The 12,000-nt window shown below is 35.0% G+C and overlaps 1 long non-coding RNA gene across 4 annotated transcripts in view; it reads right to left on the reverse strand.

Annotated features, from left to right (window-relative positions):
• Positions 1–269: 269 nt before the first annotated feature.
• The window catches only part of LOC138694326 (uncharacterized), a 30,420-nt gene continuing 18,689 nt past the window's right edge, over positions 270–12,000 (reverse strand). For 3 of the 4 annotated variants that reach the window (XR_011330899.1, XR_011330901.1, XR_011330902.1), the window contains exons 4-6: positions 7,099–7,416; positions 5,719–5,971; positions 270–1,290 (exon numbers count right to left, since the gene is read on the reverse strand). This is a non-coding gene — a long non-coding RNA (uncharacterized lncRNA). Of the gene's footprint in view, positions 1,291–2,011; positions 2,252–5,718; positions 5,972–7,098; positions 7,417–12,000 lie in introns of all 4 variants that reach the window. The other variant, XR_011330900.1, reaches the window with a different exon arrangement.

The following is a 12,000-nucleotide window of genomic DNA, read 5'->3' on the forward strand; positions in this document are numbered from 1 at the left end:
AAAAGGCGTAGGCCTATTTTGTTTTTTCGTAGTTCTGCCATTTTACTTCTTCGTAGTACATTTTATTTCCTTTCAAGTCTCCCTTTCGCAGTTGAAGTGTAGTTTTAAAAAGTCCTGCAGAGTCAAAAAACCTCTTCAGAAGTGAGCTCTGAAACAAATACTGGCATTTTATTCTCACATTGACAAAAGAGTTGAGCCCAATCTGGGGATGCGGAATACAAATGACAAATTTTGCTTTTTCTTTCTTTCTTTCCCCCCCCCCCCCCCCCCGATAATGCTGCGATCAGTATCACTTTTCATATGAGTATGTCCTGGAGTAAGAAATTTTTGGTCAATCATCTTCAAATCTGAGGAATTTTGCAAGGCCACCAAACTGATCCCCTGTTATGTTCATTGCACTACATTCTGCACTGACTTAATGCCTTCATTTTTCTTGGATGTATAATTTTTGCATTGAGTGTTACATAATTTTCTCTCTTATTTCTTTGGAAAAGTCAGGGTTATGTTCAAATATCCCTTTATTTACCATCGAAAGCTAAAATTTTCTGGTGATCAACAAGGGACAAGTCAAAATGAATGACTTACCCACTTTTTTACGCACTATAAACACCATCTCTGTACTAGACTCAGAAAGTTCAACTGCATAGCATAATACAAAAAGAGGATAGTTATCCCCTTTGGATCATCATGTAGAGTATATTTTGCTTAATAATGCCAACATAAGAACTCATTTTTACCTTAAAATTGTATTAGTCGACACATTAAAAGTATTAAAATTTAAAATAAGTTATGTACCTTAGACGGCCCATTTCCACAGGAGTGCTGCGTCATCTTCAGTGTCCTATGAACTACTGTTGTTCCTGCTGATCTTGAATTCTGCCATTTGCATTCGTTGCGCTCGTTTCATAAACATCCTCGCGTCTTAATTGCTACCATTATAGGCTCGTTGCATAATGTACTATTATATGCTATCTTGTATTTTAGTTTTCTAAGTGAAGTTGCGATTTTGTATGTATTGGTATTGAGATATGTTAATGTTATGTATTTATTCTCGAGTATTTTTCCTGATATTTGACTTATTCCCTTTTTCACGTGCACCCACAAATTATTCACCTGATTTTTTTTTCAAATCAACTTATATATTTATTTTTTCTAAATTATCAAATTCTTACACCATAAATATAGTCTACAATAATTAAAACACTACAGTATTCATTCATATATTTGCGTGCAAGAAGTGATGTGACAGCATCTATGAAGACAAGCAGAAGTGTAGAATCTGATGCCAACCTGAAATGAAATCACAAAATAAGAACAAATGACCCAATTACAGTATTGTGAACAGAAATACATCTTGATACCAAAGATTCAATTACTTGTAAATTCGATTCTCGTGTTAATAATCTCTATGACAAAGAAACATACATAAATATAACATTTTGAATACAAAAACAACTTCCATACTTGAATTTTTGTCACAACACTTATACATGGTGTCCCATTTACCTTCTGTACTTCAGATAACTTTTATATTTGAACTGGAATTGAAAATAATTTTTTATAAGTTATTTTACAACACGGGGCTAATATAAGTACGGAGATATGGTTCATATAACTGCATTTCTGTACTAGATACAAGTGATATCATCATTTTTTCAAATATCACCATATGATTTAACCATATCCAATGAATTACACCCTTTAAGACGAGTTCAAAAATGTATCATAATGCTACCATCCGAAACAATAACACAACGAAACCAATGGTAGTGTCCCACATATCTTGTGCAACTTTTATGTTTGGACTAGAATTGAAAATATATTTTTAGAATAAGGCTTTAAAATAAGTATGAAGATGTTTTCATGTAACTGCTTTTTTCACAAGATACAAGTGACGTCATCATTTTTTCAAATAGCATCACATAATTTTTTTTCATGTTATATTAATTACACTCTTTCAGACGTATTCAAAAATGTACTTTTGGACTTTCTGTATCAAGAAATAACGTACTTCCAAAGTAATAATTCTAAATGAGTAGGAAGTCTTGTACACATTGTTGCATGCCTTCTGGTGTTGTGGAGACGTTTTGGTACACAATGTTCCAGTTCCCCAAAGGAAGAAGTCGAGCGGCGAAAGATCCAGAGAATGTGCAGGCCATTGTTCCCGTCCAAAATGACCAATCCACCAACCAGGAAATTTTCTGTGAAGAACATGACACATTCGGCAGGAACTGTGTGCTGGACAGCCATTCTGTTGATACCACATTGATAGTATTAATTACTGTAAATAATTGCTGTAAAATGTAAAGTTTTTGATACGATCATTAATCTAACTTTTGTATCCGAAAATCACATCTTACTGGAAACTTAACTTGTGCTGTTTTGTTCAGGACCAGAAGTCTTTGTCATAATTATATCCAATGACACAATAATTCTCAACAGATCAAATTCATGACATGCTTTGAAAGTTATTTACTAAAGTGCTGTCTATTGGTTCTGAAGCACATTGATCAATAAATTCTTATTCCTTTTCTAGAAATCACTCTGTTTCTCCCTTCTGTTTTCTTGTTTTCTTTAAATTTTTATCATTAATTTAAAAAATTTAAATTATGGTTTATTTAACTACATTCGCAACTGCCGAGTTATATCAGTGTCACCGGTGTGCTGGAATTTTGTCCCGCAGTTCTTTTACATGCCAGTAAATCTACTGACATGAGCCTGTCGCATTTAAGCACACTTAAATGCCATCAGCCTGGGCCAGGATTGAACCCGCAACCTCGAGCACAGAAGACCAGCACTATACAGACTATGCTACCCAGGCCAACATCACTAATTTAAGAAGTAGGCTAAATTTTTTTCACTCTCACTGGATACAATGCAATAATAAGTCGTCATTAGTTAAATGATTCTTAATTTGACATGCTGAAATGCAAAACAATTTAAAAGAGGACTTATATTGAATGAAGAATTAGCTAAGTGTGATTTAATTCTGTTTTGGTGAAATTGGCCTTAAGAGTCCAGCGTTTGGTCACTTTAAATATAAATTAGGTGTATGTCGATAATGCTACCTTCGCTTGGTACAGAGAGAAAGTAGCGAGTCAACAGTTCACTCTGCAGTCTCCCCGGTACTATGTTACATCTGATTATTCATGTACAAAATACCACTTGAATTTTTTTTAAGTAGGTTATTTTATGACGCTTTATCAATATCTTAGGTTATTCAGCATCTGAATGAGATGAAGGTGATAATGCCGGTGAAATGAGTCCAGGGTCCAGCACCGAAAGTTACCCAACATTTGCTCATATTGGGTTGAGGGGAAAACACCGGAAAAAACCTCAACCAGGTAACTTGCTCCGACCAGGAATCGAACCTGGGTCACCTGGTTTCGCAGCCAGACGCACTTAAATTTAATAACAATAATGACAAGGTATTTATTTAAAGGCAATAAAAGATAATTTTTACCAGGGATAGACAAAACTGAAAAAATTTCAGAATCCACCACATTTTGCCTGCACATGCAATGAGAAAACCATTCGAGCTAAGTTAAAAATACATTTACTGAACGGCGGCGGCGGCAGCGGCAGCAGCAGCAGCAGTAGCAGTAGCAGTAGCAGTAGCAATAGTAGTAGTAGTAGTATATCCTTTCACTCCTTATGTGGAGCATAGTGAGAACCTTCCAACGGACACGATTTGCTGCCATAGCCTTCACTTCTCTCCAGACTTTCATTATTAAACAATATTAAATATGTATGCAGTGTAAACACACGCTCTCAGAGACCATCTGTGCTATTCACTGAAGCTATGTAGTGACATATCTTGAGAAGCGAAACTGTAAGAATACTAATCTAAAAAGCATATTCTTCTTACAACTGCTTTTATTAACATTAAGTATTAGTTGTAGTGACATAAAAGAAATAGAAGTCTTGAAAATAATTCTGAATTCAAACTATTCAGGTGCCACATAACATTTTTTTCTCGCCATGGCTACCTGACATCCGGAATTTGTCTACTCTTGATTTTTACAATAAGTAAAACACATCTAGATACTTTAGATCTAATTGAAGGTTGGAATTAACAAATAAAAAGAACATAAATGTCAGCACAAACTTAAAATAAAATAAATTGAGTGCATGCTCTATGAGTCTCTGTTTAAAATGAAAACTTACTCCTTTCTGATAAAACACATTTTATTCTTTCCCAATGAAGTGTTTGCTACCAAATTCTTCTACTATAGGTATTCTACAAGCAAAATCCAGCTCGAACTCCTCACGTCTCGCATGCTATACCCCTCTTACCCACCTGCAGTAGGCGTGAGAGCATACTGGGAATGGGAGCATACATCATCTGCACGAGACAGTCACGCCCGCTGGTTCTGTGCACTGAGTTTTCCTTGTTTAACATATTTTCATGATTTAAAAAAATTAAGGGTCATGGAACATTTTCACACTCACATTCGTTAATAGCACATGGGAATGGCTTAAAATGCTTATTTTCATCAATGTTACACAAATCTTGTTCCTATTATTGTTGTTGTTGTTATTATTATTATTATTATTATTATTATTATTATTTAAAAATAACCTAGAGAAGCATACACTGTACAATTCAATTTAATAATATTATAACAAATGATTATATTTTTATTGTACTTGCAATATGCTTATTCTTTTTCGAATAATTTATTTCAATTGGAAATTTTGGTTCACTTTTTTATTTCCAGTGCAACTTCCATTACAATTTAAGTCCAAAATCTTTTCTACAATCATATCCTGCAGTCGAAGTTTCTAGTAGCAGATTTCTCTTTCTTCTTATATTTCCATACTATATCTGGTAATGTAAGTCTACATATTCTTCTAATTTTTTGTTTTCCAGTCGGATCACTGAATAAGAACATCAGTCCAATCTGTATCACAGTTTTTCAAACATCGTTGTTGCTCGCATAACATACGTACAACAAAAAGCCTTCCTCTACTCACACTTTACAGATAAATATTTTGTGTCCGAGATGCGCGTAATTCACTGGACTTGGTTAAATTATATGATGCTATTTGAAAAAGTGATGATGTCACTTGTATCTTGTACAAGAATGAGTTACATGAACCAAATCTCCATGCTTATGTTAACCCCTTGTTGTAAAATAACTTCCAACAAAAATATTCTCAATTCCAGTCCAAAATAAAAGTTGAGGTGCACAAGATAAATGGGACATCATGTTTAACTGTACAGTTTTAGATCAGACTATTTGCGACGTAAGTAATGAACAAGCCATAATTTAATAAATAATATTTATCAATATTTCTTAAAATAATAGAAATAATAGTCTTATCTTATCTGTTAATGGTAATTATGTTATACTTTCTGACATTTTCCTAAACCACAAACTCTTTCTGTCGTGGTGAAACTTTTAGATTAATATCATCAATTCTGGACTGCAAAGGGTAGAATGTTACAAGTCCATTCTCTCCACTTATGCTGAAATCCTACTCCATCATGCAATCCTTGGTGACAATGGTAGATGTCATCTAGCAACCCATGTTCTCTATGCATAACAAATGTAAGAAATGTTGTGCATGGTATTTCCTCGCAGCACTTATATACTGTCCTGTTTGATAGTACAGTTTTAGATCACAGACTATTCACTCAAGTAATGAACAAGCCATAATTTAACAAATAATATCTATCAGTATTTCTTAAAATAATAGAAATAATAGTCTTACCTGTGAGCAGTAAATGATGTCACACTTTCTGACATTTAAACCGCATCTTTCCCTGTTGGTGAAACATTTAGTCCATTATCATCAATTCTGGACTGCAAAGCGTAGAATATTCTAAATCCATTTTCTTCACTTGTGCTGAAATCCCACTCCAACATGTAATCCTTGGTGACAATGGTCGTCATCTAGCAACCCATGCACTCTATGCATAAGGAATGTAAGAAGACATGTTGTGTATGGTATTTTCTCGTAACACCTGTTTGAGTGAACAGTTTTACATCAGACTATTCACTAAAGTCATGAACAAGCCATAATAATTTAAAAAATAAACTTCATCAGTAGGGGGCAGATGTTGATGACCTAAAAATCCACTTAAAATGATTATTAAAATGACCTTAAACTAATAGAAAAATGATATGAAATTAAAAGAAAATGACATTTAAATATTATTCACCGTAATCGCACCACAACTTCTTAAAAATTAGTCCCCTTGTTTCAATAACTGCCCTGCAAATCTCGGAGAGAGGAGGCAACTTCCTGGAATTTAACTAAGATAAAGGAAAAGAACATGCAACAAAATGAAAGTTTTAAGGAAAAATTATAGATTTTATTGAGGGTTTACAATGTGTTTCAATCAGGGGTGGCCCATGTCAGTGCCTTCATTCTCTGTCCGCTCCTTCCACGCTTCACTTTTGTTACCAGATCTTCCACATCAGGGAGTGTGAATGACAAAACAAACTGTGGGCGCATCATGCATCCTTGCAATCTTTGTGTTAATACTGTCTACTACACTGCAGTAGACATCCCTTCCAGACCACGTCCTGTCCAGGACACAGTGAAAGTTCCCCCCCCTTCCAAACATAAATTCTAAAGACACCCTAGTACCGACAAAAGAACAGTAGTGGTCAAAGCCCTCACTTAAACTAAGCTGTTGTCAAGCATTTTATATTACTTCCATTATGTAAAGTGAAGTCTTCAGTGGAATGAGGGATGGACTTCAGAGTCTGTTCCAAACTATAAAACTCAAAAGTCACCGTTTTGCACTTATTCAGTAGGTAATTACTACTGACCTATTTGGTTAGAAAATGATTTAACAGACCTATCAGTAAAAAAGGAAGTGAAATGCATTCCAAATGATCTAAACGTTCTTCAAAGTATTAAAAATGACCAAAAAATGCCAAAAAAAAAAATAAAAATGACCTATTAGTTAAAAAAATGTAAAAAAATACAATATAAGAAATTATTTTGTTATGCTGATATTAGCATAGAAAGGATTTCTATATTAATAGGCACCATCCTAATGTGAAAAATAAGATGACTTTTCATCAACATCCGCCTCCTATTCATCAGTATTCCTTAAAATAACAGAAATAATAGTTTTACCTGTTAGCAATAAATTATGTTACATTTTCTGAAATCGCAAGTTCTTTCCCTGTTGGTGAAACTTTTAGTCCAGTATCATCAATTCTGAACTGCAAAGGGTAGAATATTCTAAGTCCATTCTCTCTATTTGTGCTGAAATCCCACTCAATAATGCAATCCTCATTGATGTCAACTGTCAACGACATCTAGCAGCTCATGCCCTCTACACATAAGGACCATAAGAATTCTGGTATTCCCAGTCTTGATCTTCAGTGTTGTGTTTACGAGTGTTGTTATCCTTTGCATCAGCTCGTTCAAGTGACTGTTATGTTCTTCTTCCTGGAAAATTGTGGAAACTTTTATAATTTTGAAGTATACAAATTTTCGTCATCGTACTTGCCACTGAATTCTAAGTTCACAAGTTCAAGCATGATCGAAGGTTGTGAAAATTTAAGTGACTTTGTGATATTTTAATGGCCATAAATACCCTCATTTTGGCTTACTTGAGAACGAAAGTGAAATTGGGTGTCTCATAATGTAGATTTAAGCTCTTAGATATTAGTCTTATTACTAAATGAGAGGATTCTAGGTAAAATTTGCAGAGTACTTTCTCCAATAAGTTCTTTATAATACAGATATATGTCTCTGCAAGCATGTAAGACAATAATACTCTCTGATGATCAAATCTGGAAATGAAAGGTCCTCAGAAATAACACTGTATATCACTTAATTCATAACTGTACAGAAATTAAAAATATATAAAGCACAATAAAACACTTAAATTTTGTCTTATTTGGAGCAGGCATTTTCAACACATTTCACCTTAACAGAGGCAATTTTTATTTTTTTAAGTTTTGAAATAATTTCTCTTATATAAGATACCAAAACCAATATTCCCCCTGGAAAAATGTTGTATATCACTCAGGCACACAACATTTTGTCACATTTTAAATACAAATAGAATAATACTTGCACTTACAATAAGCTCCCATACAGAAATTGCGGTAATTTCATTTTAAAGACTGTGTACTGAATTCCAGCTGTTAGGGATATGAATGGAAAAAGGTGGTCTTATGTGGGACAGCATGTCATAATTGATGTCATACTATGCAAAAGAAATAGAATCAAATCTTTTTTCATATTAGAAGATAAGAGTGAGAGAGAGTGTATAATATAACATATACTCTTAACCTCACTCCTATTTTGCCTTTTATATATATTTCAATTAGTTACAAATTACATTTACCTTTAGCCTAACAAAGATTCGATCCAACTTCAGTCCCATGTTCTACCTATCAATGTAGTGTATTAACCACTGAGCTAAGAGAACAAGGTGTAAACAACCACATACCACAGGACTACGTACTTATAATACACCATATATATTTACATTGCATAATAACAACTAGGTAATAGATGACAGCAAAATAATAATAATAATAATAATAATAATAATAATAATGAATAATTTTCAAGGGAAAAATTGTTCCGGGGCCAGGCATCGAACCCGGGACCTTTGGTTTAACGTACCAACGCTCTACCAACTGAGCTACCCAGTAACTCTACCGAACACCGATCCAATTTTTCCCTCTATATCCACAGACCTCAAAGTGGGGTGACAACTGTCAAGCAACCAACTTCGAGTGCACACTAACTCCGTGTGACTTAAATTGTGGTTTTCTGTTAACGAACAGTGATGTGTATTATGCAAATCAAGATTTCAGGTATAACTCCCTGTAAAGTTGATTTGAATAATTTTCAAGGGAAAAATTGTTCCGGGGCCGGGCATCGAACCCGGGACCTTTGGTTTAACGTACCAATTTGCATAATACACGTCACTGTTTGTTAACAGAAAACCACAATTTAAGTCACACGGAATTAGTGTGCACTCGAAGTTGGTTGCTTGATGGTTGTCAGCCCACTTTGAGGTCTGTGAATATAGAGGGAAAAATTGGACCGGTGTCGGGTAGAGTGCGCGGGTAGCTCAGTTGGTAGAGCATTGGTACGTTAAACCAAAGGTCCCGGGTTCGATGCCCGGCCCCGGAACAATTTTTCCCTTGAAAATTATTCAAATCAACTTTACAGGGAGTTATACCTGAAATCTTGATTTGCATAATACACGTCACTGTTCGTTAACAGAAAACCACAATTTAAGTCACACGGAGTTAGTGTGCACTCGAAGTTGGTTGCTTGACGGTTGTCATCCCACTTTGAGGTCTGTGGATATAGAGGGAAAAATTGGATCTGTGTCGGGTAGAGTTCCCGGGTAGCTCAGTTGGTAGAGCATTGGTACGTTAAACCAAAGGTCCCGGGTTCGATGCCCGGCCCCGGAACAATTTTTCCCTTGAAAATTATTCAAATCAACTTTACAAGGAGTTATACCTGAAATCTTGATTTGCATAATACATGTCACTGTTCGTTAACAGAAAACCACAATTTAAGTCACACGGAGTTAGTGTGCACTCAAAGTTGGTTGCTTGACGGTTGTCAGCCCACTTTGAGGTCTGTGGATATAGAGGGAAAAACTGGATCGGTGTCGGGTAGAGTTCCCGGGTAGCTCAGTTGGTAGAGCGTTGGTACGTTAAACCAAAGGAGCCCAGCCCTGGAATAATTTTTCCCTTGAAAATTATTCAAATCAACTTTACAGGGAGTTACACCTGAAATCTTGATTTGCAATAATAATAATAATAATAATAATAATAATAATAATAATAATAATAATAATGAATGACTGAATGTATATATATTTGTCTTTAAGCAATATACCTTTCAGTGAGGCGGCACTTCACATTATTAGTATACAGTGCCATCTCCCCGTTTTACAACACCTCTCGCACTGGTCATTTAGGTCATTACTTATTTTTAATTTATTATTGCAATTCTTCCACTAGTCTTTTCTTGTCTGTCATCAATTCTTCCACGACTTTACTCCTAACCCATTGTTATACCAAAAATACTATAATCCCCCCTCCTGTATGAGACATTTCCCCTCACTCTACATCTCTAACTATTTGCACTTTTCACTGCTAATTTTTCCACATTGCTATTTTATTTAGGTCTTAGTTTTCTCTGCTCAGGATTTATTTCCCCTCCACACCTTTCCTTAAGTCATACTGTTTTTTCACCTTGTTTTCCCCTCTTCCTTTATCACTGCTCCCTGAACTATCTCCTTCTTGCATTACTCTACTTCTTGTTAGCCTCGATTTAGATCTTAGTTCCTTCACTTGCTTTAGAATTGCTCCCATCTGATGTCCACTATTTCCATTCACTTACAATGAGATCTTGTTCTGCTGTGCTTGTTGAATACCAATTCGCATCACTCTTGTTTCTTCTTCAGATGATGTCACTGTCTGCTTTCCGGAAATTTTTGCTGTGTTTGACATGTTTGCATTTGTCTCGCATACACTCACCACATTTGTGTCACTAACCTCACCTTTAGATACGATATTCATCATTTTTTTCTTTCAAAATTTTTCTGTTCCTTTCCTTTTCTTCTGAGCTTACAATTGGTTCCTTTAACGTTACTAAGCACTCCTCTACACTAAAAACCAAATTGTTTATCTTAATTTTGTCCTTGATAAGTTTCGCGAATTGTCCATTTTTTCGTGCTGCTTTAAGAAAAGGCATTAAAACTCTTCTTCTACTTCTCACTTCGTAGCTCCAGTCGTTATCTATTCTGATCGTTGTATTCCCTAGCATTCTTCTATTCTTCATAATCCTCTCCTTCATAACCACACTCTTAAATTTTACTAATATTGGTCTAACTTGTTCTGAATTTTGTATTTGCTTCTTTTCTACTCTAAACGCATCACTCACGTCCATATCAAAATACTCCCAACACACTCCTAATATCTTCTCATATGTCTCACATGCATTCAACATCATGAAACATCATCAGAGTTTTAGCTCAATGAAAATATGTACTAACAAATTGATTCGAAACGCCTGTGGTGATTCCAAAATTCCTGAAAACTTTTGTGCTTGGACAAAATGCAAAGCATTAGTGAAAAATGTTATAGTCTGATTGCCTAGAACAATTAAAAGTAGAATTGGAGACGGTTGATTTTATTAATGTCAGTACAGATGCAAGCAATCAGGATAATATCAAACTTCTTCCTATATAGTTATTCAGTTCTTTACTCTAGGTATGATGAGGAGGGGGGGGCATGCAGACTAAACTTACTGGCATGCAGGACCTTCCAAATGCTACATCAGACACCGCTGTCAGTTACATATTGCAAGTACTTCAGAAAAACAATCTTTTGAAAAAGTGTATTGCATTTGGTGAGAACAAAGTCAATATGTAAACTTTTGTGGACCAGAACAACAACATTTACAGTAAGCTGAAGAATGAATTGGGGCAGAACATTTGGGGAAGTGACTATATCATATTATCTACAATGGTGGCCAAATCGTTACAGACATTCTAAAGATGAATAAGAATGTTTCCATCCGGGAAGTATTTTCTCATTTTTCAACTGATATTGTGAGGGTACAAAAGTTAGTCGAGTATTGTAATTCTGGGTACTGAATACAAAACAATACTTTCACATAACAAAACAAGATGGCTATCACTTATGGTAGCAATTGAAAGAATTTTAGTTGTACGAGGCTATAAAAACTTATTTCATGTCTGAAAGTAACTGTCCTATTTCAATAAGTTGTTCCTTGAAAATCCTTTGGCTGAAGGTTTCTACATAACATCTCCACCTACCTCCATAAGCAAATTTTGCATATGGAATATGAAACAAAGATCATGGGGTCATTCCAGCGTTACGGGGTGGACATTCAGACATAACATTTAGTTCTGTAGCTTCATTCCCATATGGACTTCAATACATCTGAATATTGCAAATAGTACTGTCCAAGTAGGTAATAATTTTTTTTTAATTTTCGGTCCTCTATCTTAATTAAATCACAAGC

The sequence above is a fragment of the Periplaneta americana genome, chromosome 2 (assembly GCF_040183065.1).
Source record: "Periplaneta americana isolate PAMFEO1 chromosome 2, P.americana_PAMFEO1_priV1, whole genome shotgun sequence".
Taxonomy (NCBI): Eukaryota; Metazoa; Arthropoda; class Insecta; order Blattodea; family Blattidae; genus Periplaneta; species Periplaneta americana.